Genomic DNA, 26,007 nt, shown 5'->3' on the forward strand with positions numbered 1-26,007 from the left:
AACAAATCTGGAATACATCCTGTGAACTAGTATAACCGACAGGAAGACTAAACATGTCCTTACCATGTCTCTTATGAACAAGCTGAGATCTGAGGTGAACATATAGAAGAAAAAGTATACGTATTATTTGTGATTTGCAATTATAAATTTCCCAGTTCAGTGAATCGCATTCATGGTGAAGGCTTATCTTTAGACATCAGAAACAGCAGTCACCTATTTAGTCCTGATTGTTCAGTAAGTACAATAAAGTGTATATACGAAAACCCAACCAACTCTTCTTCAAAAATGATTCAGCAAGGACTAAATGTGAATTGTGGGCAAGAGTTTCACATGCCACAACTATTAAATGTATGTATTCTCAGCAATTCTGTTTCATAATGAGATTTAGAACATGCATATTGTGACCCAAAACAAGTTGGCCATGTGGAATGTTGATTTAGAGCAAATCCTACATTGAATTTGCACTTCTAAAGATTGCCCAAAATACAATCTCAAATTACTTATGTCTCAAACCTTCTATCCGATTTCGGCATTCTCCCAAAGCTGACATTCCATTTCAGACACTTCTCAAAGTGCAAAACATATAAATATAGTGAATTGATGAAGGATCCCAAGAGATGTCACCAACAACATCAGGAGAAAGGTATTCAACTCTATGAAGTGTAACCAATTTACATCCACACATTTTTACAGGTATGTCAACAAAACATTTGAAGAACCCTATGCAGTTGACATTGCCTTGAATTTGTGAAACCAAGTGTGAAGTCACTAATAAAGCTGACAAAGTAGAGACATTTGAATTCTATCTTCTTTAAAATAAAAAAGATAAACCCCAAGACAAATATACAATGCTAGCTTCAACAAAGTCTTAAATAATCACTCCAACCCCCTCCCCTGTCCACCATCAATCCTCCTTCCTGTTCCCCCCTTTCTCCTCCTCCCTCCTGCTCTCATGGGCAGGGCTGTGGATGTTAGTACAATCAGTGTGTGATCATGGAATTTTCAGCTCTAGAGAGTGTGTACCCAAATCCTTCTAAGAGCCAAGGATGAAGCTGTGGCTTCTCTATATATCCTTGTCAACCCAATCTTGATGTATAGAGCTGATCCTAGGGACTTGATCTTCACTTTATGATGATTTCCAAAAATTACGTAACTACGCATCTATATCACATGAGATCATGCAAGGAGAGCTAGTTCTGCCTGCATGGTGGGTAAGGTCCTCTTTTGAGTAGTCACATACATCCATAGATTATGTGAGCTGACCCCAAGCAGTTTTCTCCATTGACAGTACACTCCTCACAGCAACTCACAAAGCAAGAGGACAAAGGATGTTTTTTTTGCACACACTCAGGATAGCTAGGTACCAAGGCCTCTAGATGGGTGTACTACCACTACTACATTGCACCCTAGATGCACCTACCTTATAGTGTGAGGCTTTTTTCCGAAGCCCGAAACTTGACGAGGGATCAAAAACAGACACATGGACTAGCCATGGGTATAAAGGACATGATTGGTTTTGTGCATCCTGGAAGGCAAGATCAGGATGCTTGTGGCAGCTGAGTTTTGTGCTTTTGGTAGAAGAGTGTTCCCAGGTTTTTCCCCTACCTAGCAGGGTTTTATCTAAAGCCGCAAGTATTTATACATGGTATTCTAGGCTTTGGCTTGGTGCATGGGCCAGGGACTCAACAATGGTGATCAAGGCTCAATATTTTAGACTCAGGAGGAAGTGTATCATCACCAATTGGAATTCCATAACATAAAGACTTCTTGATCAGGACTATATGGTTGGAATGTATGTATCTTGGATGACATCGACCTTGGAGAGTATGCTTAGGGGGACATTCTTGATCAGGACTATATGGTTGGAATGTATGTATCTTGGATGGCATCGACCTCGGAGAGTATGCTTCGGGGGACATTCTTGGATGAGTATCATGATGGTGGCTAGAGACATGTTTTGAGGTGCATGGAGGGCTCATAGCATGTGAGAGGCATATGATATGTCTATCTCATAATAGGTATGGACTTGAATTAGACATTGGCACAAGGACATTACCTTTGAAGGCCCATTGGTGGCAAATATGCTAGTTACTAATGGTAATCATGTATGGAATGAACATGGTGGTGTTATGCTGGATACATGACAACTAATAAAACATGACTAAAGTGATTCATATGGCTGACTAGGTGCATTAATGTTATGCTGGGCAGCCAAGTCACATGAGATCACCATCACGTGATGAGTGATTGGATGTGTAACACTTGGAGATGACATTGTTAGTCAACACCATTGACTTACAAGGGTTGGAATGAAGCCAAGGCTTGATGTGAAGATGGTGGTGTGTGAAAATACTTGACCATGGACATGTCACCACATGCAGACAAACTAGACAAGTAATGTAAATGTCATTCGTTTGATTTTTCAATGCTCACCCACAGCCAGAGTCGTGTTAATGGATGGGAGTTTTCAGTGGTAACTCGCATGTTTGCAACTTAGTTTTGAAATGCATTCCTACTGCAAAAAGTGTGGTCCCGCTGCAAGATTTGGGGTCCCACTGCAGTATTAGGAATCTCGAGTGGAATTTTTTGCCACATGGCAAGGGAGAGGGACCTTAGTAATAAGAAAAAATGTGGGAGATGTTTTTTAGAGGATGTAATAACACAACGTGGATTAAAAGACCTTCAAAAGATAGAGGCTTTCGTGGATTCAAAGCTTGATGACGATGTGGTGAAGATGGAGTCTGAGAATTAAATCTACTCCTACAAGTTCTTTGTTCTTTGACTATGACAACGAGGGTTTGCTTTTAGCTTCTCTTTCTTTTTCTCCTACCATAGGAAACATGGTGAGGGTAGACTTTTGTTTGAGGTATTGTTGTGAGCAAGAGAGACAGAAGGAAAGCAGTATTGTTCTGTGTTATTGATGCTATATGTAACATGTCAAAGGTTTCTCATCAATGGGAGAAGGGGCAACGAAATTTTCAAAGTTTGTGGGATTGGTGCATTGCAAAGATTATATACTATTATCTGAAGTTGAATATACGACTTGAGTCAATGGAGAATTCGAAGAATCTACAACTAAATTAGTAATAAAATTGCACGTTCCTTGGGAACGGAAAGACCTCACATGGCCATGTTTAATAATCTGAAATGATGCAACTCTTGAAGTTCTACGACTCCTAGAGCTTTATAGCGTTTTATCAGGGAAAAATATGCTAAAATATATGCATTTTCACACAGTTGTCTCCATACGTCATATAGTACGATCAGTACCGTACCATATGTATCCGTACAAATTCATACAATAAAACAGGATCACTTTTTCCACCACATGCATTTTGTTGCACTTTAACCCAGCACATTCCGCTTGCATGGCACTTTTGGGAAGCTAGGAAGCCTTGGATACCTCATCTCACCCCCTTTTCCAACAATGTACTCCTCCCCCCCCCTCCCCCCCTTTCTCCCAGCCCTCCTTAGATTCCATCTAGCTGGCAGCCCTCTTTGACTATTTGACCCTTCTCTCATCTATAAAAGATGCTCCTCTCCCCCATGCTTCCACACCAATTCAGCGAGCATTTGCCATTCTCATCTTCCTCTCTTGGATCTTGAATTGACTTGTGATTTTTCATTCTAGCCTCCCATCCTCACTTTCTGGCACCCTATCAAAGCATTTTCCATTCTCAAATCTCATCTCCCATCCCCTCTATCCCGCACCCTATCAAATCATTTGTCATTCTCATCTCCCATCCCCTCACTCACTCTTGCTCTTCCAACTTTACCCCAACCCTCGGACCTCTCCCTCTCTTTTAGCTTTCAACTTTCAAGAGTCATGTAAACGCCCCGAACAACGTAGTATGCTTAACAATTATGATATTTGCTTGTTTTCGAGATTTAATAGAAAAGAGAATGAACACTTAAAGCTGAAAATGAAAATTACTCACAAAATTACAGCCATAAAAATGTAAAAGTAATGGAGACAAGATTGAGGGTTGAAGATGGGCAACCCCCCCCGAAGGAATGTATTTCTGCTCAACCCAAGTCCCTTAGGGAAGAGCTCAGTTACAATCAACCTGAGAGTGAGAAGAAGTAATTCTCACTCTCACAAGATCATGCAAAGATGTACAAACACACATGCATTATCTATTATGCAATGATAAGAACTGATTTCTTTACAGTATGAGAGAAGAAAAAGGGGAATTCAGCCTTTCTCCATCGTTGATCAGCAGTACAGGGATAGAGCTTGCTTCTTGTAGCTAAAATGGAAGAAAGAGCTCAAGAAGGAGGTGCTGTAATGAATTTACAGGCTTGCTGTCTTGTAAAACAGCAGTGATAGAAGAGGGAATATGGAGGAATTTGATAATGGAGAAGTGGGGGATGATGATGGGGATGGATGGGGCCAGTTTCTGGCTATCTGTGGGTGCTGTACATGAGTTTACAGCAAAGAAAAATGATGCTCAATGAAGAAAAACGAGCTCTTATTTACAGGAGAGGGGAGAGCTAGTACAAAAGGGGAAAGTGGAGTAGCACAAGACAAGTGTCCAGCCACATGTCATGAGATGTGACAAGTGGTGGGACACTTGGAAACTTGTGTGACAAGTGTCTTGACACTTGTCTCTTCTTTATGGCCTTCCTTTTTGGGTTGAATACTGTCAAGAATAGAAACAACCAAATTTAGTAAGCACAGTCAGAGTACAGAACTTACTATTTTTAGAATGACATCCCTATTTTTTAGGACTAGCATTTTTAGGCTAATTCGAGGCTCCTAAAATTTAGGGACCTCCTAAAATTTAGGGATCTCCTAGAATTTAGGGACCCCCCCAATATGGGTATCATATGAAAGCTTTTTCCGTGTACATCGCAAAAATGGTATCCGAATCTTCATGTGACTTTCCTATGCAAAGAAATGTGCATTTCAAGCTTTCAGCCCACACATGCACATTATACAAGCATTTCATGATCATGCCATCTTGTTGATTGTAACTGTCTGTTCTGGTGGATCTAGCCCACACTTCAAGGCATCAATCCTTTCTGTGTGCGAGTCTAACCCTGATATGCGTGAGTTCTAGTCACAGGCGCCCAATCGGGTCATATAGGTGGAAGTGTGAACTATCTTTTCTCTAACCCACCGTGTGGGTCCACCATAACCTGTGACCACTCATCAGTGGCCAGCTCCAATGCACTTTTCTTTATATCTAATTAGTGCAAAGGAAATAAATTTAATAAATCATTATATAGATAAATTAATGAAAAAGGATACAAATTCTGTTTCTATAGAGTTGTGACAGCCCTCTGGCTTTTATTCAGCTGTCCTCAGCTGAAAATCTTCTTGATATTGTTGTAGAATATTTGGGTAATCCTTCATGAATTTTTCATCTACCCACTGTGCATCTGTGGTGGGTAGATTCTTGAATTTTAGCAAGAATTTTCGTGTCACAAGGCCACTTCTCGTGGTTCGATCCTTGAGAAACAAAATCTTTTCAGGTTCCAAGAGTTGCTCTGTTTCTTCAACTTCTGGGGGATCTTCAGTAATGGGTTCCTTTGGTTCTGGTCCTATGTAAGGTTTTAGCAAACTTACATGAAAAGCATTGTGTATTTTCCAATGAGTAGGAAGCTCAAGTCAATAAGAAACTTCATTTATTTTCTCAATCACTTTGAAGGGTCCAAAGTATCTACTGGAGAGCTTTGGAAAAGATGAATTTTGACCAAAACCTTGTTTGAGCCTGCTTTTATCAAACTTTAGCAAGACATATTGACCTTTTTCAAAAGCCAAAGGTCTTCTTCGTTTATCTGCTTGCTTCTTTTGTCGCTCTTGCGCAACTTTGATAGTGGCTCGAACTTGATCCATTGTTGTTTTTAAATCTGAAGCAAACTCATCAGCAGCAAAAATCTTATCTTTAGTGCGAATAATTGGAGGAGGAATCACTTTACCCTGTACTATTTCATTTGGAGCTTTCCCTGTGGATGAGTGCACTGTATTGTTGTAAGCAAACTCCAATAATGGAAGATATTTCTCCCATTGTGACTTATGTTCACTAACATAAGCTTTCAACATATCCAAAAGAGTGAGATTCATCACCTCTGTTTGGCCGTCAGTTTGAGGATGAAAAGCTGAGGAGAACTTTAAAGTGGTTCCCAAATTCTCAAATAAAGCACGCCAAAAGTTACTTGTGAATTTGGAGTCTCTATCTGAAATGATCTCAGAAGGCATACCATGTAATCTGAAGATATGTTGAATGAAAAGTCTTGCAGCTTGTGCGGATTTCAATGTTTTATGACATGGAATAAAATGTGATTGTTTGCTGAATCTATCAATTATGACCCAAATCATATCATGACCTTGAGGTGTTCTTGGAATACCTGAGATGAAATCCATTGTGATAGATTCCCATAGATCTTTGGGCACTGGAAGAGGTTGCAACAATCCTGGAATCTTCTGCCTATCATATTTGGATTTTTGGCATACCAGACAAGCCTCAATGAAGTTATGTGTATCTTTTCGTAATGTTGACCAATAAAAGTAGCGCTCAATTGCACTTAGACTGGCTGCCCTCCCTCTATGCCCTACATAAGGGGGTTCATGACTTTCTTTAAGCACCTTTTGTCGAACAGGAAGAGTGACACAAAGGCGATTGTTCATGAGAAGGTAACCATCTTTGATGGAATAATCTGGATGAGAACCTCCTTGCTGTAAATTTGACCAAATTGCTGCAAAATCAGTATCTTCATCATAAGTATTCTTCATCGTTTGAAAATCTTCATGATGAGCCACTGTAATAGTTGCAATGCGAGGCACTCTAGAAAGTGCATCAGCAACTACATTTTGTTTCCCTGGAGTGTACATAATTTGAAAATGAAACATAGACAAGAAATTTTCCCATCTTGCATGTTTCTCCTGCAAATGCTTTTGAGTCTTGAAATACTTCAAGCTTTGATGATCGGTTTTAATAAGGAATTCATTGCCTAAAAGATAATGTTTCCATATCTTTAAAGCATGAACCACTGCTAAGAGCTCCTTTTCATAAATGTCATACATTTTCTCCACATCATTTAGACGGCGGCTTTCAAAGGCTACGGCATGGCATTCTTGATTTAGCACTGCACCAATACAATCACCGCAAGCATCTGCTTCCACCACAAATGGTTTTACCAGATCTGGAATGATAAGAACAGGTCCAGAAGTAAGAGCTGTTTTCAACCTTGTGAAGGCTGCCTTCTCTTTTTCCTTCCATTGGAAAGAGATCTTCTTCTTTGTAAGGTCATGAAGTGGAGAAGCCATATGTGCAAAATGCTTGATGAAGCGGCGGTAATAAGAACATAAGCCAAGAAACGATCGCACCTCATGTACATCACGAAGATGAGGCCATTCTTGGATTATCCTGATCTTTTCAGGATCCATCTGAATCCCTTCAAAAGAGATGACATGCCCAAGGTAATTTATTTTATGCATGAAAAATTCACTCTTTTTACCATTTACCAAGAGTTGATTTTGTTGTAGTAATTGTAGAACAATTTCCAAGTGTTGATGATGCTCCTCTTCATTCTTGCTAAAGACAAGAATATCATCAAAGAAAGTACCGACATATTGTCGATGCTCTCTAAAGATGCGCTCCATCATTCGATTAAAGGTGGCTGGTGCATTGGTTAATCCGAAAGGAACCACCAAGAATTCATAAAGACCGTATGAAGTGCGGAAAGCAGTTTTGTGTACATCTTGTGGTATTACCCTAATTTGATAATAACCACTCTTTAAATCAATGCGGCTGAAAACCTTTGAGCCTCCTAGACGATCCAAAATGTCGTCAATTCTGGGAATAGGAAACCGATTCTTCACGGTGATTTTGTTGAGGGCTCGATAATCAATGCACATCCTGAATGTGCCATCTTTCTTTTGAACAAGAAGAACCGGTGAACAAAATGGTAAGCTACTTGGCCTAATTAGCCCACGGTTGAGTAGGTCTTCGACTTGCTTTCTGATTTCTTCTTGTTGAGGACGGCTCACACGGTATGGTGCTATATTAGGAGGAGAACTGCCCGGGATAATATCAATATGATGGTCTTCTGGCCTTTCTGGGGGAAGCTGATAAGGAAGATCTTCCAAAAAACAATCTTTATACTTTTCCAAGAGCTGAAGTTGCTCTTGGTTTTCAGCATTCATATTATCTTTTACATCAGTGACATAAAGCAGACAACATTGAACACAATCCTTAATTGCTCTAGAGACTTGCATATGGCTTACCATAGATATGGTGTCTCCAGAAACTCCAGCTTGGATCTCGTACTTCTTGCCTTTGTTGGTGAGTTCTACCTTCTTTTTCTGAGAGAAGATGGTTGAATCTATTCTATGATTCCAGGGCATGCCAAGAATCACATCGCAACCATCAAGGTCTCCGATACAGAAGGTATCTTCGTCACTGTAGCCTTGAATTTGAAACTTGAGCTTGCCAATGTAGGGTATCACAGTCTTCATTGTGTCACCTTCATCAACATTTAAAGCTTGGCGAACTTCTACCGGAGTGTCCATCTCTTCATTCTTTAATCCAAGCTCTTTAGCTAATTGCAAGGAAATAATATTTTCATTCGCCCCAAGATCTATCAAGAATAGTGCTTGCTTACCTTGCAACTGTCCCCAAGCTTTTAATAATTTGCGCGTCTCTGGAGTGTGAGTTGTGTTTGCAACTACATCACTGATAGCATTGATTTTCACTGGCGACTTAGGCTTGTTGTCAGAAACCTTGCTTTGTCCCTTGTTTGGACATTGCTTCGCTATGTGGCCTGTTTGTCCACATTTAAAGCACTTCCCTTCTTTCATGAAGCGTTGCTTTTCTTCTTCGGAAAATTGCTTTGCTTGTGGGTATAGATTGGAGCGAAATTGAGGAGCATTAGGAGGTGCATAGGGCTTCATCTTCTTTTGATTTGATGGCTGCTTTTGCCACTGTTTTTGTCCTTCATTTGGGGCTGAATACTCCTCATCATCAGCTACTCTCTTCTTATCATTCTTTTGGAATGATTTGTTGCCATTGTGCTCCATTTCCCATGTCTCAGCATGGTCAATGAGTTCCCTGAGACTAGAACAATGATAATGATTAAGAGCAGTACGAAGTTTAAAATACAAACCTCCTTGAAACTTCCTAAGCTTTTCCGAACTGCTGATCTTCTTGAAATGTTGGACCTTCAAAAGTAGCTCCCAAAATCTCTTGGTATAGTCACCAAGTGACTCATTTTTCCTTTGCCAAAGCCGATCCCATTCCATTTTTACATCTCTTTTGAAATGAACAGGAAGAAATTGGCTTTGTATCAAGCGAACAAAGGACCGCCATGATTTTGGGGCAACATGATCATATTCCAACCCCGTCCACCAAGTATGGGCTAAGTCGGTTAAATGTAAAGCTGCAAACTTAATCTTTTCTTTTTCTTTATACTTGTCACGACCATACAAAATTTGAAATTGACGGATAAACTTCAGAAGAAGATCAGGATTTCGGGAACCATCATACATACTGAACTTGATCTTCTTTTCAAGTTGAGATAGTGACTTAGTCTTCTTCTTCTTCTTCTTATGCCTTCGTCCATGCTCGGATATTGAGGTTGAAGATGATGAAGTGCTTGATGGGGATGAAGATGGAGACGAGGGTGAAGAATGTCGACGCCTTTGACGATGATGAGGTCTTCCACGAGAAGGGTGTGACTCTTCATTACTAGAAGAGGATCCATCAGAATAGGCGCCAGATGACTTTGAAGAAGAGGATGAGCTTCGACGCAATCTCTTTCTTTGTCTTGAAGAAGAATGGGACTGCCTCTTAGAAGTAGTTGGACTTCTTGATTGGCTCCTTTCATTGGTATGGCTTTGTTTCCTTGAAGTAGATGGGCTTCTTTCCTTGAATTCTTTGGGATTCTCAACTTTTTCTAGTTTGAGAAGTTGCTCACGAATTTGCTGATTCTCCTCTCTAAGACTTTGAATGGCTTGAAGGATAGCACTCGATTGATCCATTGAGACTAAAGAAAAAAAAAAATGCTCACACACTCAATGCAAGGGCTGAAAACAAACAAACTTATAGTTGTAAGCACTACCAGTGTTGGGGGTGAGGACCGAGCCAAAGCTCTGATACCACTGTAAACGCCCCGAACAACGTAGTATGCTTAACAATTATGATATTTGCTTGTTTTCGAGATTTAATAGAAAAGAGAATGAACACTTAAAGCTGAAAATGAAAATTACTCACAAAATTACAGCCATAAAAATGTAAAAGTAATGGAGACAAGATTGAGGGTTGAAGATGGGCAACCCCCCCCGAAGGAATGTATTTCTGCTCAACCCAAGTCCCTTAGGGAAGAGCTCAGTTACAATCAACCTGAGAGTGAGAAGAAGTAATTCTCACTCTCACAAGATCATGCAAAGATGTACAAACACACATGCATTATCTATTATGCAATGATAAGAACTGATTTCTTTACAGTATGAGAGAAGAAAAAGGGGAATTCAGCCTTTCTCCATCGTTGATCAGCAGTACAAGGATAGAGCTTGCTTCTTGTAGCTAAAATGGAAGAAAGAGCTCAAGAAGGAGGTGCTGTAATGAATTTACAGGCTTACTGTCTTGTAAAACAGCAGTGATAGAAGAGGGAATATGGAGGAATTTGATAATGGAGAAGTGGGGGATGATGATGGGGATGGATGGGGCCAGTTTCTGGCTATCTGTGGGTGCTGTACATGAGTTTACAGCAAAGAAAAATGATGCTCAATGAAAAAAAACGAGCTCTTATTTATAGGAGAGGGGAGAGCTAGTACAAAAGGGGAAAGTGGAGTAGCACAAGACAAGTGTCCAGCCACATGTCATGAGATGTGACAAGTGGTGGGACACTTGGAAACTTGTGTGACAAGTGTCTTGACACTTGTCTCTTCTTTATGGCCTTCCTTTTTGGGTTGAATACTGTCAAGAATAGAAACAACCAAATTTAGTAAGCACAGTCAGAGTACAGAACTTACTATTTTCAGAATGACATCCCTATTTTTTAGGACTAGCATTTTTAAGCTAATTCGAGGCTCCTAAAATTTAGGGACCTCCTAAAATTTAGGGATCTCCTAGAATTTAGGGACCCCCCCAATATGGGTATCATATGAAAGCTTTTTCCGTGTACATCGCAAAAATGGTATCCGAATCTTCATGTGACTTTCCTATACAAAGAAATGTGCATTTCAAGCTTTCAGCCCACACATGCACATTATACAAGCATTTCATGATCATGCCATCTTGTTGATTGTAACTGTCTGTTCTGGTGGATCTAGCCCACACTTCAAGGCATCAATCCTTTCTGTGTGCGAGTCTAGCCCTGATATGCGTGAGTTCTAGTCACAGGCGCCCAATCGGGTCATATAGGTGGAAGTGTGAACTATCTTTTCTCTAACCCACCGTGTGGGTCCACCATAACCTGTGACCACTCATCAGTGGCCAGCTCCAATGCACTTTTCTTTATATCTAATTAGTGCAAAGGAAATAAATTTAATAAATCATTATATAGATAAATTAATGAAAAAGGATACAAATTCTGTTTCTATAGAGTTGTGACAAGTCAAGACTCAAGCATCTCACTCTCCCTCTCCCTCCCTCTCTCTCTCTCTCTCTCTCTCTCTCTCTCTCTCTCTCTCTCTCTCTCTCTCTGTGTGTGTGTGCCCCGTTTGTCACTGCCCCATCCGTTCTCCCGTCTCTCTGCCTCGTGTATTACTACCCCGTTACTACCGTCCGCAAGAGAGGCGCTTCTCTCTCATCACTGCCGCCACTGCTCGTTAGCCAATCACGTCACTCCAGGAAAAGGGCGGAGATCACATCACTCCAGGAAGGGCCGCAAACAAAAAGGGCACTGGAATTATATTCGAAGGCCCTCAATTGTGATCACACCGGTGGAGCAATATGCGTAATCAACTTGTGCCCAACACAACAAGACGGAGTTCGCCCCTAAAATGGAGAAGATCCAGATAGAGCAGATGATTACCAATGCCATCAACAAAGTCAAGGAGTATGACAACGGACTGAGCATAGTGAACAGGCAGCTGAACGATAAGATTAAAAAGTTGGAATTGAAGATAGAAGCCCAAGATGAGGAGATTCAATCACTTAGGCAGCTACTGAATTACATTCAGCTCAGCCGCAAGCTAGAGGAAGGAGAAATTCAACCTAGCATGACCAAGGAGCTCACCCGCATCCAAGAAGAAGTACAACTACTCCAAAAAAAGGAGACGACGAAGGAGGCTATTTCTTGGGCACAGATGCTCAAGAAAACCCAACAGCAAGTAGAAGAGGCGAAGCAATGGATTCAAATTGCAAAGAAAGGGAAACACCTAGCACACGCACCTACAACCACCATAATCAATGACACATTGGAGGAGGAACAAAAAAGGAAAATGAGAGCACTCCATGTTCGGGTGACGAGGCTGAAGATGCATGAAAAAGTGGATGAGGACACCAAGGTGCTATAGACGTTAATGAATATTAAGAAAGACACGCATGTCTCCGCTTGGAGAGTGGGCAAGAAAAGCACAGAAAGGGAGAGCTCAAAAGAGTGTGCACTCATTCTCCGCTTCCCCACCATGGAGGCTAGAAGAGACTTCCTAGCTCAACGCCGTACATTGAAGGGGACCGGTGTGTTTTTGGGTGACGATCTCACACCAACCCAACTAGTCCACATGAGGGAGTGCGTGCCAAAAATTAAGGCAGCCAAGGAGGAGGGAAAACTCGCCTTCTACAGAGGAGGGAGAGTGGTAGTCATGGAGAGGCGCCACAAATGACAGCGTGAGACCTATGGGACCTATGGGACCAGCCTTGCAGTGGTAGTCTAGAACTGTAATGGAGCCCTCCGATTGGATGTGGGAGCTTTTGAGGAGACATTCAAAGGGAGAGATATAGTGTTCTACTCAGAGACACATCAGGAACCACATACTACACTTCCACGGGTGACAGGCTATAGGTGGGAGTTAGCTTGCAGGAAGGAGGCACGCACAGACCACAGAAATCGCAGGTCGGGAAGAGTGGCAGTGTTATTCAGGGAGGAGCTACAGCAGATGATTCAGGTAGTCCGCAAAGATGAGCAGGCCAAATACATGTGGGTGAAAGTGCGTGGTGAGGAACGCACTTTGTATGTTGCTGTATGCTATTTTTCCGCTATGACGTCCCGATACGCCCCACCCAAGGGGCAATCACCATATGTGGCTTTGAATGAGGATATTTGGGAGTTCTCGAAGGAGGGAGAGGTTATCTTACTAGGAGATTTTAATGCCAGGACAGCCTCCCATCAGGTGTCTTTCTTTGATGCATCTAAGGAGATCATACAAGAGCAGGATGTGTCAGATCTATAGCTGGAGAGGACATCTCAGGATATGGGGGAAGTCACCGAATATGGGAGATACCTTGTGGAGATGAGCACAACACACAAGTTGGCCATTCTTAATGGCCTGGCTAGATACACCCTATCCGGCGCCTTCACATGTTATCCTCACCGACATGGTGCCAGCATATTAGATTATGTTCTTGCCCCACCGATGCTAATATCTCACATCCAAGACCTCTCAATATCCCCACGCCTTCTCTGAGTTGCAGTGGATCATGCCTACCTATCATTCACCATCGACCTCCAATTCACTGACACGCAGACCCATCATGCAGCTCACCGGCACCCGAGATACCTCTTTTCTAGAGAGACAAAGGATACCTATGATGTAGACCCCGACGTTCCATTACAGAAGCTGACTCAGCAGTTCAGTGAGGCCCTACAGATCGCTGCAGGTGTAGCCTTTCCACACTCACTATTGTGTCTATCCTCAAGTTAGGGGACCCTACTCTACCTAGTAACTATCAAACTATCAGCAGTTCAGTGAAGCCCTACACATCGCTGCAGGTGTAGCCTTCCCACACTCACTTTTGTGCCAATCTTCAAGTTAGGGGACCCTACTCTACCCAGTAACTATCAGACTATCATGGTTGGCTAAGTTATTTGCTTCCATCCTTGAGCATGAGTTAAGCAAGTGGGCATCCAAGATGTGGGGTCTTAGAGCACAGCGACAGGCTAGCTTTAGGAGAGGCTTCTCCACATTGGATCACATCCTCACACTCAGAGCGATCATTGAGGAGGGAAGGGCCCATGGCCGACGGACCTACTGCTGCTTTGTGGACTTCCGCAAAGCCTTTGACACAGTACCGAGAGACAGGCGATCAGAGCGATCATTGAGGAGGGAAGGGCCCATGGCCGACTTACCTACTGCTGCTTTGTGGACTTCCGCAAAGCCTTTGACACAGTACCGAGAGACAGGCTGATAAATAGATTGCATACCATGGGAGTACCGAAAGAGCTCAGTTGGGGTATTTCGGCACTGTATGAGAGAGTTGCGGGCAAAGTCCGGACACTTGAGGGCCTTTCGACACCTATTTACTCCACCATTGGGGTGAAGTAGGGATGCCCCCTCTCTCCGACATTATTTGGCATGTGCATTCATAGGATTGCTAACTACATTTCACAGGAAGGAGATAGAGAAGCTCCACTAGCTGGCACTTGGATACCTCTCCTACTGTATGCAGATGACATTGTCTTGATAGCTCACTCTCCAGAGGGTCTACAAAGACACTTGGATGCACTACACTCCTATACTTTGGACAGTGAGCTTTCAGTAAACCTTGGTAAAACCAAGGTGATGGTATTTAATACTACACCACAGTGCGTCACTCGTGATATGCCAGAGTGACCGTTGTGTATTTATGTCACCGACTTGTTAGCTGCAGATGCGATTGGTACACCGCCCATGAATAATAGCTAGATGACAGCTATCCTTATCTACTCTAGTTTGTGGCTCAATTAGTATACCACCTTAGTTAGTTGAGTTTGGTTTGAGACCCATATATATACTAGAGTTCTTTTGGCTTACACAACTAAGAAAAGGAAAACTGTTTTCAGCCTCCACCTTTGTGTGTATTCCCCCATTGTGCAAGCAAGAAAGCTACAAGTGAGACTCATTCCTTCTCTCCCACAATCTTGACATGGTATCAGAGCCTTGTTCGTGGTAAGGAGCTCAAGAAAGCAAACCAAGTTCGCGGTGTTCTGGTAAGAGGACCAGTGTTGCTTTGATTTTTCGAGTTTGGGAGCAAATATCTGCAGGTAGCATAGCCGGAAAGTGCAAGAGTGCATTGTCTCAAATTGAGACGCCCTTCGCGGTGTAGCAAGAGAATAGTATATGCTGCGGGGAAGGGCTTTAGCCCTAGGTTGCTCTATTTTTTTAATTTGAGACCATTTTGGGGCCTGTTTTGGAGACGGAAGTTTTCTGCATGCACTCAGGAAAAGGCCATGTTTTATGCTGTGCGACCACTGTTCTACAGGTCAGTGAAAAGTTACTGTAGAAATTGCATCGTATGCCTGTGTGCAGAGACATTGGGAGTTACAGAATCATCCTTGTTGCCTATTGATGCAAAATCGTCACTAGGAAGTGACTGTGTGGTCAAATACCACTTTCGTCAGTTTTGCAAATTTGCCCTTGTGAGGCTGAAGCTATGTTCTTTGCAGTGACAGAATTTTTTACAGTGTTCTGTAATGGCGTCTGATTCTCTTTCACAGATTGTCACTGAAAAGCTCGACAAGAACAACTTCCAAGCATGGAAGTTTAGAATGACGAATTTCCTTATGGGAAAAGGATATTGGAAATTCGTTGCAGGAAATGAAAAAGAACCAATTCTTCATGATGTTCCCAATCAACAGCAAATGCAGGCATTTAAAGGATGGCATGAGAGAGCCTGAAAAGTTATGTACTGGCTGTCTATCAGTATTTCAAACTCTATGATTGTGCATATTCAGGATGCAAATACGCCAAAGGAGGCATGGGATACTTTGTCAAAAATGTATACCACAAATACGCAAGCCAGGAAAATGCAGCTCAAGCAAGAGTTACACAATGTGCAAAGAGACAGTATGAGCATCAATGACTACCACATGAAGGTGAAGAAGATTGCAGATGCACTTGCTTCCATTGGGTCACCAGTGGAAGATAATGATTTAGTTTCTGTGACCTTGAATGGTCTAGGAAAGGATTATACACAGTTCCGAACATCCATTTCCGTCCGTGAAAGATTTCATGATTTTGAGGAGTTGATTGCTCTTCTAATTTCTGAGGAGCAGAAAAATGGTGGTGCATCTTCTTCAAGAGGAACTTCAAAAGAAACTATCTTCTACTCAAATGCTGGAAGAGGTAGAGGCAGAGGTAGAGGAGGCCGATCTGTAGGCCGTGGTAGAAATCAGAATATGCAGCAAACTCAAGAAAACCAGTCCTATGCAGGAGGACGTGGTAACTCTAGAGGCAGGGGGAGCCAAAGAGATCGTGGTGGATGGCAAAGAGGCCAAAATGCAAACAGCAATGTTGAATGCTACTACTGTGGTAAAATGGGTCAGATGGCTAAAGACTGCTATAAAAAGTAGAATGACATCATGAATGGAAAATTGCAACAAGGAAATTATGCATCTTCTAGTAGACAGGGTGATGACAGAAATGAGCATTTATTTATGGTGCAGCACATTACCAATTCTGTGACAAGTGCAGAAGAAAGCAACGATGTGTGGTATGTTGACTCAGGTGCATCAAACCACATGACAGATCATGCAGAATGGATGCAGGATACAAGGAAAATGGAAAAACCAGGATTTGTGGAGACTGGTGATGATACTACACATCCTATTGTGCAGACTGAAAAAATTCCTTTGTCTATGCAGAATAGGAAAAAGAAATACCTGTCGGATATATTTCATGTCCGGAATATCACCAAGAACCTGGTTTCTGTTGGTCAAATGGTTGAGCAGGGCTTACAGGTCAGATTTAATTCTCATGGATGCTTTGTTGAGGATATGAAAAATAAAGGTCGCTTAATAGCAAAAGGAAAGAAGAAAGGCAGAATGTTTACGTTGGAAACAGACATGCCTGAATTGAGTACAGCAATGTTTGCACATGGGACCGGTGTAGTTGCAGATATTGATATCTGGCATAAACGCATTGGTCATGTTAATGTACAGTGACTTAAATCGATGCAAGCCCAAAATATTGTTGCAGGATTGCCTAAATTCAAGGTTGCAGAAATGCATAAGGTATATAAAGCCTGTCAGTTTGAAAAACAGGCAAGGAAACCATTTCCTAGACATGTTCAAGAGAGTAAGAAGCCATTGGAATTAATCCACTCTGATGTGTGGACTACTAAAGCTGCATCTCTTGGAGGCTGTCATTATTTTGTCACTTTTATTGATGACTATAGCAAAAAAGTTTGGGTGTATTTTATGAAAAAGAAAAGTGAAGTTTTTGGGCATTTTAAAACTCTTAAAGCTATGGTTGAAAAAGAAACAGGCCTGCAAATAAAATGCCTAAGGTCAGATGGAGGAGGAGAGTACCTCTCAAATGAGTTTACAAGGTTTCTACAGGAGCATGGCATAAAGCAACAATATTCATACAGTCATACCCCACAACAAAATGGAATTGCAGAAAGGAAAAACAGGCATATTGGAGAGGTATCTTGTGCCATGCTCAATGAAAAAGACTTGCCAGATTTTTACTGGGCTGAAGCAGTTGCTACAGCAGTCTACATAATGAACAGAACTCCCACTGCAGCAATACATGGCATGACTCTAAAGGAGAGGTATACTGGTAGGAAACCAGATATTTCTCATTTGAAAATTTTTTGTTACATTGCCTATGTTCATGTGCCAGATGAGTTGAGATCCAAGTTTGATCCAAAAGCTGAGAAGTGCATCTTTATTGGTTATTCTCTGCAGCAAAAAGGGTATAGATGCTATAACCCTTCTACTCGTAAGTTTACAGTGAGCAGAGATGTTTTTCATGAGATGAGTAGCTGGTATAAACCAGTAAATGTGATTGATAATGTAGATACACAAAATGATAATGCTGCACAGAATTCACAGCAGCAGTCACAAGATATTAGTGGACCTGAAGCGTCCTCTAGCACTGGTTCACATTCTTCGCCATGGACAGGCACATTGAGATCAGGAGAATCTTCTCAAAGCAATGTAGATAGTGGTATGCAGGTATCACAAAAAGGAAAAGAGAAGGTAGATCAGCCCATGTTTGATGTGAATGCAGATCACTTTTATGTGGATGGTGAATCCAGTGGCTCAGAACAGAGCATTGATGATGAGTTGGGTATTCCTTCTATTGTTACACCTGGAGTAAGAAAGACCAGGGATGTTTTGAGAGCACCTGTGAGTGAACCTACTTTGCGCAGGTCTACCAGAGCTAGGTATCCTGTGGATAGGCTGAAATATGATGGATTTACAGCCATTCACTATGCCTATATGGTCAAAGTGATACAGGAACCAGAACCCACTTCTTTTGAGCAAGCCATGGGAAAAGAAAAATGGAAAAAAGCCATGGATGAAGAAATGGATGCCTTGGAAGCAAATGCTACATGGAAATTGGTACCTTTGCCTAAAGATAAAAATGCAATTGGTTGTAAGTGAGTTTATAAGGTGAAGCACAATCCAGATGGTTCTGTGAACAAATACAAGGCAAGATTAGTAGTCAAGGGGTATGCACAAACATATGGCATTGATTATGAAGAAACATTCAGTCTGGTTGCAAGGATGGCAACCGTAAGAGCAGTCATTGCTATGGCTGCATCAAAGGAATGGTCTTTACATCAGATGGATGTAAAGAATGCCTTCTTGCATGGTGATTTGCAAGAAGAGGTATATATGGAGCAGCCACCAGATTATGTGCATGCTGTTCATCCTGAGTTTGTTTGCAAGTTGAAGAAAGCCTTGTATGGCTTGAAGCAAGCACCTAGAGCATGGTCTAACAAGATAGAACAGTATCTTGTCACTATTGGATTTCAGATTTCCAAGGCAGATTTCTCACTTTATGTGAGAAAAACAGAGAAATGTATTATGCTACTTGTCATTTATGTTGATGATTTGATTATGACAGGTGATAGTGATGAAGATATCCTTCATGTGAAAATGCTATTGAAGCAGAAGTTTGAGATGAAGGATTTGAGAGAGCTGCGTTATTTCTTGGGCATTGAGGTGATTAGATCACCAAGTGGGATACGGCTCTTGCAGAGGCAGTATGGATTGGATATGCTGTCCAAATATGGGATGACAGGCTGTAAGTCTATTTCAGTTCCTTTGGAGCAGAATGTGAAGCTGAGCGCAGATGTAGGTGAGCTTCTCGAAGACCCTACTATGTACAGACGCATAGTAGGAAGTTTGATTTATATGACTATTACCAGGTCAGATTTGAGCTATGCTGTTGGATTGGTAAGTCAGTTTATGCAAGCTCCAAGGAAACCGCATTTGGATGCGGCTAGATACATACTCAGGTATGTGAAGTCCACATTGCAGTATGGACTATTTTATGAGACTGGGGTTCAGATACAGTTGCATGGATACACTGATGCTGATTGGGCTGGTAGTATTTCTGATAGACGATCTACCAGTGGATATGTGTTCTCTTTTGGGAGTGCTGCAGTCACTTGGAGCAGCAAGAAACAACCTACAGTTGCCTTGTCGAGCACAAAGGCCGAGTACAGGGGTGTAGCAATGGCTGCATGTGAGGTAGCTTGGTTGCATAAGCTACTTTATGATATGCATCAGCCGACAGATGGGCCAGTTGTCATTTATTGTGACAACATGAGTAGTATGCACTTGGCAAATAACCCAGTCTATCATGCTAGAACAAAGCACATTGAGGTGCATTATCACTATCTGCGGGAGAGGGTTTTGCTAGGTCTTATTAATCTAGTTTATGTCAGCACAGAGAATCAGGTAGCTGACATATTCACGAAGGCATTGGGTGCAGAGAAGCTACGCAAGTTCAGAGACCTGCTTGGTGCGCAGGAATTGGGATTGAGCTCGAGGGGGAGTGTTGAGATATCGAGCTCCACTCGTGATATGCCAGGGTGACCGTTGTGCATTTATGTCACCGACTTGTTAGCTGCAGATGCGGTTGGTACACCGCCCATGAATAATAGCTAGATGACAGCTATCCTTATCTACTCTAGTTTGTGGCTCAGTTAGTATGCCACCTTAGTTAGTTGAGTTTGGTTTGAGACCCATATATAGGATTCTTCTATTTCTATGTACTAGAGTTCTTTTGGCTTACACAACTAAGAAGAGGAAAACTGTTTTCAGCCTCCATCTTTGTGTGTATTTCCCCATTGTGCAAGCAAGAAAGCTACAAGTGAAACTCCTTCCTTCTCTCCCACAATCTTAACAAGGAGATCACCACCTAAATTCACATATGGATCTCAGGGGCTGGAGTATATGGATTCTTATACATACCTAGGAGTCTTATTCACAGGGGGCCACCTTTTCTATACGAGAGGCAGCAGATACTAGACTGACTCGCGGATACACAGCACTAGGTGGTTTGGAGAGGATGTGCTCACAGGTGCAATTCCAAGAACCCCGCACCAAGCTATGGCTCTTCGATACACTGGTCACATCCACACTACTTTATGAAGTATAGATATGGGGGCCTAGTCTTGACTACCGTAGCAGATCAGGACGCACATATGACGGATGGAGGTCAATGGAGAAACCTTTATGAAGTACATATATGGGGGCCTAGTCTTGACCACCGTAGCAGATCAGGACGCACATATGACGGATGGAGGTCAATGGAGAAACCCCTAGTGTCCATGATATCTAGGATGATCAGATGTAAGGCCTAAGTGCCACATGAGATCATCAAAGCCGAGCTAGCAACTACACCGATTCTGATAGAGGCCCTCACCCGATCGGTCGCATATATACATAGCCTATGGGACTTACCCAAACACAGATATGCACAGTTGGCCCTTGAGTCCTCCAGGCAGCTTGCTAGAGAGGGTGATACTTCATGTGGTATGCACAGATGTCGGCCTGGTTTGAGTTGCATGGCTTTAGCATGGATAAGTTACCCCCCTTCCAATACTCCCTTGATGCACCATCTCTTGATCTGAGTAGGTTAGAGATCCATAAGATCAACAAGATGGATCTTACCCACTTGGATATCAAGCGAACATGTTTGATGCCAAGGCACGAGCTACGGACAAAGATGGCTTTCTACCACGTACATTTTCTTCATACTACAAATGATGGATTTATTGTTCGCCTGAGATACATGGACACCCACCTTTCCCATGGGATCAGATGTACTATTTGCTAGTTGCGCACCTCCTCACATCAGCTAGAGATTGAGACTAGCAGATATAGATCCATCCCACCAGAGGAGCGCATATGCTAGATATGCCAATTAGAGCCAGAGACAGAGAAGCATTATATTTGCCGTTGCCCAACGTATTATGAGGTCTGTGGTCGTTTCCACTGTCTCTTTAGAGACGGATTTGGACCACTATCCAGAGTCATGGATTTTACTGATCAGTGATGCCTTGGCCTCTTTCTTCTTAAGATATGACGGCTTCGTGACATGCGCCTCAAGAGTACAGCTGCTCCAGGACATTGAGGCCCTTCACAGAGGCAGCTCACAGACTTCTTTGCAAAGGAAACTTAGAAGACTTCAATACAGTTACAGCCACAGCCCACACGAGAGTCTCTCTCACCGCCACAGTCCACACACAGACAAGGAGTACTGATTAATCGAGCTGTTCAACTTAGCCAATCCAAACGTCCTAGGCCTTGGCACAGACGCCGACAACACCTTCATAGGCAGATATAGGGGATTATTACTCGGGCTAGAGCTAGGTCCTCCATACCCACATGAGATTGTACCATTTGGAGCTCATTGTTACTAGATAGAGCTCTATGTTTTACACATAGCTATAGTTAGTTTCCTTTCTTATTTTGATTTGTGCTACATACATATTTTGCCCAGACAATTGTACCGTCATACACATGATTGTAACTCATGGTCTCATAGTCATTTTGGCCTTTTGTAAACGTTAATATATCATTTCATTTCTCTCTCTCAAGCCTCTTCATCTATCATCGGCACCATGACTCATGAGAAGCACGAGGCCTTCAATTTGCACGCAATCCATGCGGAGAGGGACACAAACAAGTCCAACTCCCACCATTGGATATGCAAGTATTGTGGGAAGCGCTATACAAGTGGTGCAACTCCGCTTCTCCAACATCTTTCCAAGATGGGAGGGCAAGTTGCTCCATGCAAGGAGATCCCTCAAAACATTGCGGAGGAGATTCTCGCCAAGATGAGAGGGGGATCCACAAGAGGAGGAGGAAGTGGCTTATCGGCACCAACTCCTATGCCTACTAACAAGGAAGCATCGAATGTTAGCATATCTTCAACCGATGCCGAAGAGACCTCTACCATTGGTGGTGGGGGCTCCACATCCACAACCAACTCCAATAAAAGACAAAGAATGGAGGATCATGCCGCGCCGGAGAGACAATCCTCTCTCTCTCAAGCCCCCGGTCATGTGCGTGGATCGGTTGCCTTTCTTAGAGAAAGGCAACGACTTGCGAACATTGAAATTGCACGCACGGTGATTGAGTGCAATCTTGCATTCAATGTCCTAAAGCAAGAGCAATGGAAGAAGATAGTAAAAGCCATTGCCAACGTGGGTCCATGTGAAGGATATCGGTTTCACATACAACGACATAAGAACGAAAAAGATTGATGAAGAGAAGGAGAGGATTAATAGAGCCCTTGATCCTATTCGGACCGCATGGATAAAATATGGTTGCTCCATTCTCACTGATGGATGGAGTGATCATAAGAAGCGGAGTATCACAACATACTTGTCTCATGTCCACTCCGCACTTACTTTTTGCGGGCCGTAGGTACCGGCAAGAGGGGGAGAAAAATGATGGGTACATTTATCTACCGCCACATTCAGCAAGCTATCATTGAGGTATACATTTGTCGTTGCCTTTTAAATTTTTTTCGCTTTCTTTCATTATTATAATTGATTTATGCATAACTATCTATCTCCCTATTCCAATTTCTCTCTAATATCTATCTTGATTCTCTCTTTTCCCCCAGGCCCCAACCCCATCTCTCTTTATTCTTAAATCTTGAAAGTTGAAACTTGAAAGGCTCAACTCTCAAGTCTCTCTTTCTCTCTCTACCTCCAAGTATTGTTAGTGTACTTACTTGTAATTTGTAAATTGTGGTTGTAGGTAGGCCCCTCAAAAGTGGTGCAAGTTGTTACTGACAATGAATCGAATTGTTGGCGCATGGCCAGTTTGCTTGAGGCGGAGTTTCCCACAATTGTGTCATTGTTTGGACTTGCTCATGGAGAACATTGGGAAGCTCAAGTGGGTGAAGAGGGTGGTCTGCAAAACTACATCAGTTGTCACCTTCTTCATAGTAAAGGTAAAGGTGCTTGTGATGTATCATAAGCATAGCACACTGGAGTTGAAGAAGCCTTCTTCAACTCGTTTTGCTTACATGCGGTTATTGCTAGAGCACCTTTCTGACGTGCGGACGCCTTGTGCCAGACAATGATGTCCACTTTCTGGAATGAGTGGGATGAGCATGAGACAAAGAAGGCCAAATCCATGTAGCACTTGTGCCTTAATGAGTAATTTTGGCAAAAAGTCCGTGCCGTTGTCATTGTCGTGACTCTCTTTTATAGGTTGTTACGTACAAGTGATTGCAAGGGGTCCATCATAGGCCTTCTTGTTCACTTCTTTAGAGCGGCATTGATGGAGGCACGTGCTTATACATTGATCACAGAGACACAGCATGCATATGTTTCAAAGATAGCAAAGAGGAGATAGACATGAATGCGTAAGCCCATCCATGGTTTTGCAACATTGGTACATCTGGCCTACAAGTCACCGATGTTCATGAATGATAGTGTTCCATTTGGACCAACATGCTTATTTGACTCATGTGGTCCCTGTGGATGACCACAATGCAGTGCTAGAGGAGCTAGGATGCTATGCAAATTAGAGAGGGCATGTGGCTTTTAACTCTTCCACTTATTGGAGGAGAGAGTCACTTGTAAAGCCTTTATTTTGGTGGCAAAACTTTGGATACGCATTGGAGACTCTTCAGCCCTTAGCCATGAAAGTCCTTACACAAAATTGCTCTTCGAGTGCATGTGAGAAAAACTAGAGTGCCTATTCTCTCATTCACACAAAGATTCGCAATCAGCTTAGCACATGATAGTTAGAGCGGCTAGTATATTGCCACACTAACTTACACATGATGAGGGCTATGATGAGCATGGGTACTCCAAAGCATATAAAGTTTAAACACTTAACCATAAAATTTAAAATTTATTGTTTTAAATGAACTTTGAAGTTTATACTTTAGAATTTAGACTTCAGCATTTACAATCTTACGTGCATTGTGCAGGTGAATATTAATACATTCAAGTTGACAAGGGACACTCTTCCGAGTGTACATCAGGAGGTGGACAAGGAGGAGATAGTTTTTGCAAAGCTCTATAGAGAGCTTATAGCAACAGTTACTCATGAAACTCACAGCCAGCGTGCTCATGGGCGAGGAGTTCGAGTAAGTGGTAGCAAGGGCATGGTCATTCGACATCCTCTAACATTGAGGAGGGGTGGTTCGAGTGGTTTGCAAACATATGTAAGGCGGAGCTCTAATAGCTCACATCCTATGCCTCATGATGACATCCCCCCCTTGTCTACACAGCCGCCACCTAGGGAGCTATCATTTGATGATGATGGTAACCTCATTAGTGAGAATGAGTACGAGTGTGTCTCATCATCTGATGCCGAGAAGTCATCTTTAGACTCTCTTGATGAGCACTTAAATTGTTTTGATGATGATGATAATGATGATGATATAGATGCCTCATCATAGATTCATAGGTCTCTCTCTTTTTTATATTTACTATCATTGTATCCACATACATGATGCCACTATGACACACTAGAGTCTAGACTGTAGTTGTATCGCATGCTTTACGTAGCCCATGCAACCATGATGGTCACCCTCATGTATTCATCTTATTTTATAATGAAATGGCTATTTCCACTTTAAACATGTAATCTATCATTTAATGATTTATCGTTTTTTTTAATCATGTTAAAAAAAATTCATACTAAGATTGTACCGTACCTTATAAAATCACAAAACTTGGCCAAAAGAAATATATTTTAAGTGCCTTGGTTACGGCCAAAATACCACGATGAGCCATGTAAGGAGCCACATGACATTCTTCCATTACTTTAGGCCTAAAATCTTTAGTAACACAACTTATTCTCCATCAGAAGAAATCCATCTTTGATAACATTAAGAGTTTACCCTTTTACCAAGTTATAAATTCTCTCATATGATTTTAAAATCTTCATCAAAAGCATACATGTCCCTTGTACAAGTGAAATCTACATGATGAATCATAGACACTATATGAATCTGAGACCTTCTTGACAAGGCATCGGCTACCTTGTTTTGCTTCCCAAGAATATATAGTACTTGAAAGATAAATTAAGCTAAATAATTGGCCCATCGAATTTGCTTTTCAAACATCTTTGGTTGATTGAGAAAATATCTCAAACTGTCATGGTCCGTCTTAATGATAAATTCTCCACCTAAAAGATAGTGTCTCTAATCTTTTAAAGCTTGAATGATGGCCATTAACTCCTTTTTGTAGGTAACAGTATTATTTTCACATTTTACAATCTTCCGCTTGCATAAGTAATCGTATGCTCTTCTAGGTTTAAGACTGTACCAATGCAATCTCCTGAAGCATCACATTCCGCAAAGAAAGGTTTCGATAAATTAGGCATAATCAAAACAGATCCTTTGCTAATATTGAACTTTAGGGCATCAAAAGCTTCCTTCTCTAGTTTGGTCCATCGAAACGTCACGGCTTTCTTGGTTAAATCATGCAATGGTCTAGCAACCACGTTAAACCATTTAATGAATCTCCTATGATAAGAGCATAATCTCAAGAAACTTCGAACTTCATGAACACTAGTCAATTTTAGCCATTCTACAATAGCCTTGACTTTTTCTGGATCCATCCAAATCCCATCTTTGGATAATATATGGCCCAAGTAGTGAATCTCTTCTAGGAAAAATTTAACTCTTTTTGCCACTCA

At 41.9% G+C, this 26,007-nt stretch overlaps 1 pseudogene; it reads left to right on the forward strand.

Moving 5' to 3' along the window:
- The first annotated feature begins 11,950 nt into the window (after positions 1-11,950).
- On the forward strand, positions 11,951-12,775 carry LOC148026491 (uncharacterized; annotated as a pseudogene).
- The last annotated feature ends 13,232 nt before the right edge of the window (positions 12,776-26,007 follow it).

This window comes from Lygodium microphyllum, chromosome 13 (assembly GCF_053477565.2).
Source record: "Lygodium microphyllum isolate KBCC chromosome 13, Lygodium_microphyllum_v1.1.10, whole genome shotgun sequence".
In the NCBI taxonomy this organism is placed as follows: Eukaryota; Viridiplantae; Streptophyta; class Polypodiopsida; order Schizaeales; family Lygodiaceae; genus Lygodium; species Lygodium microphyllum.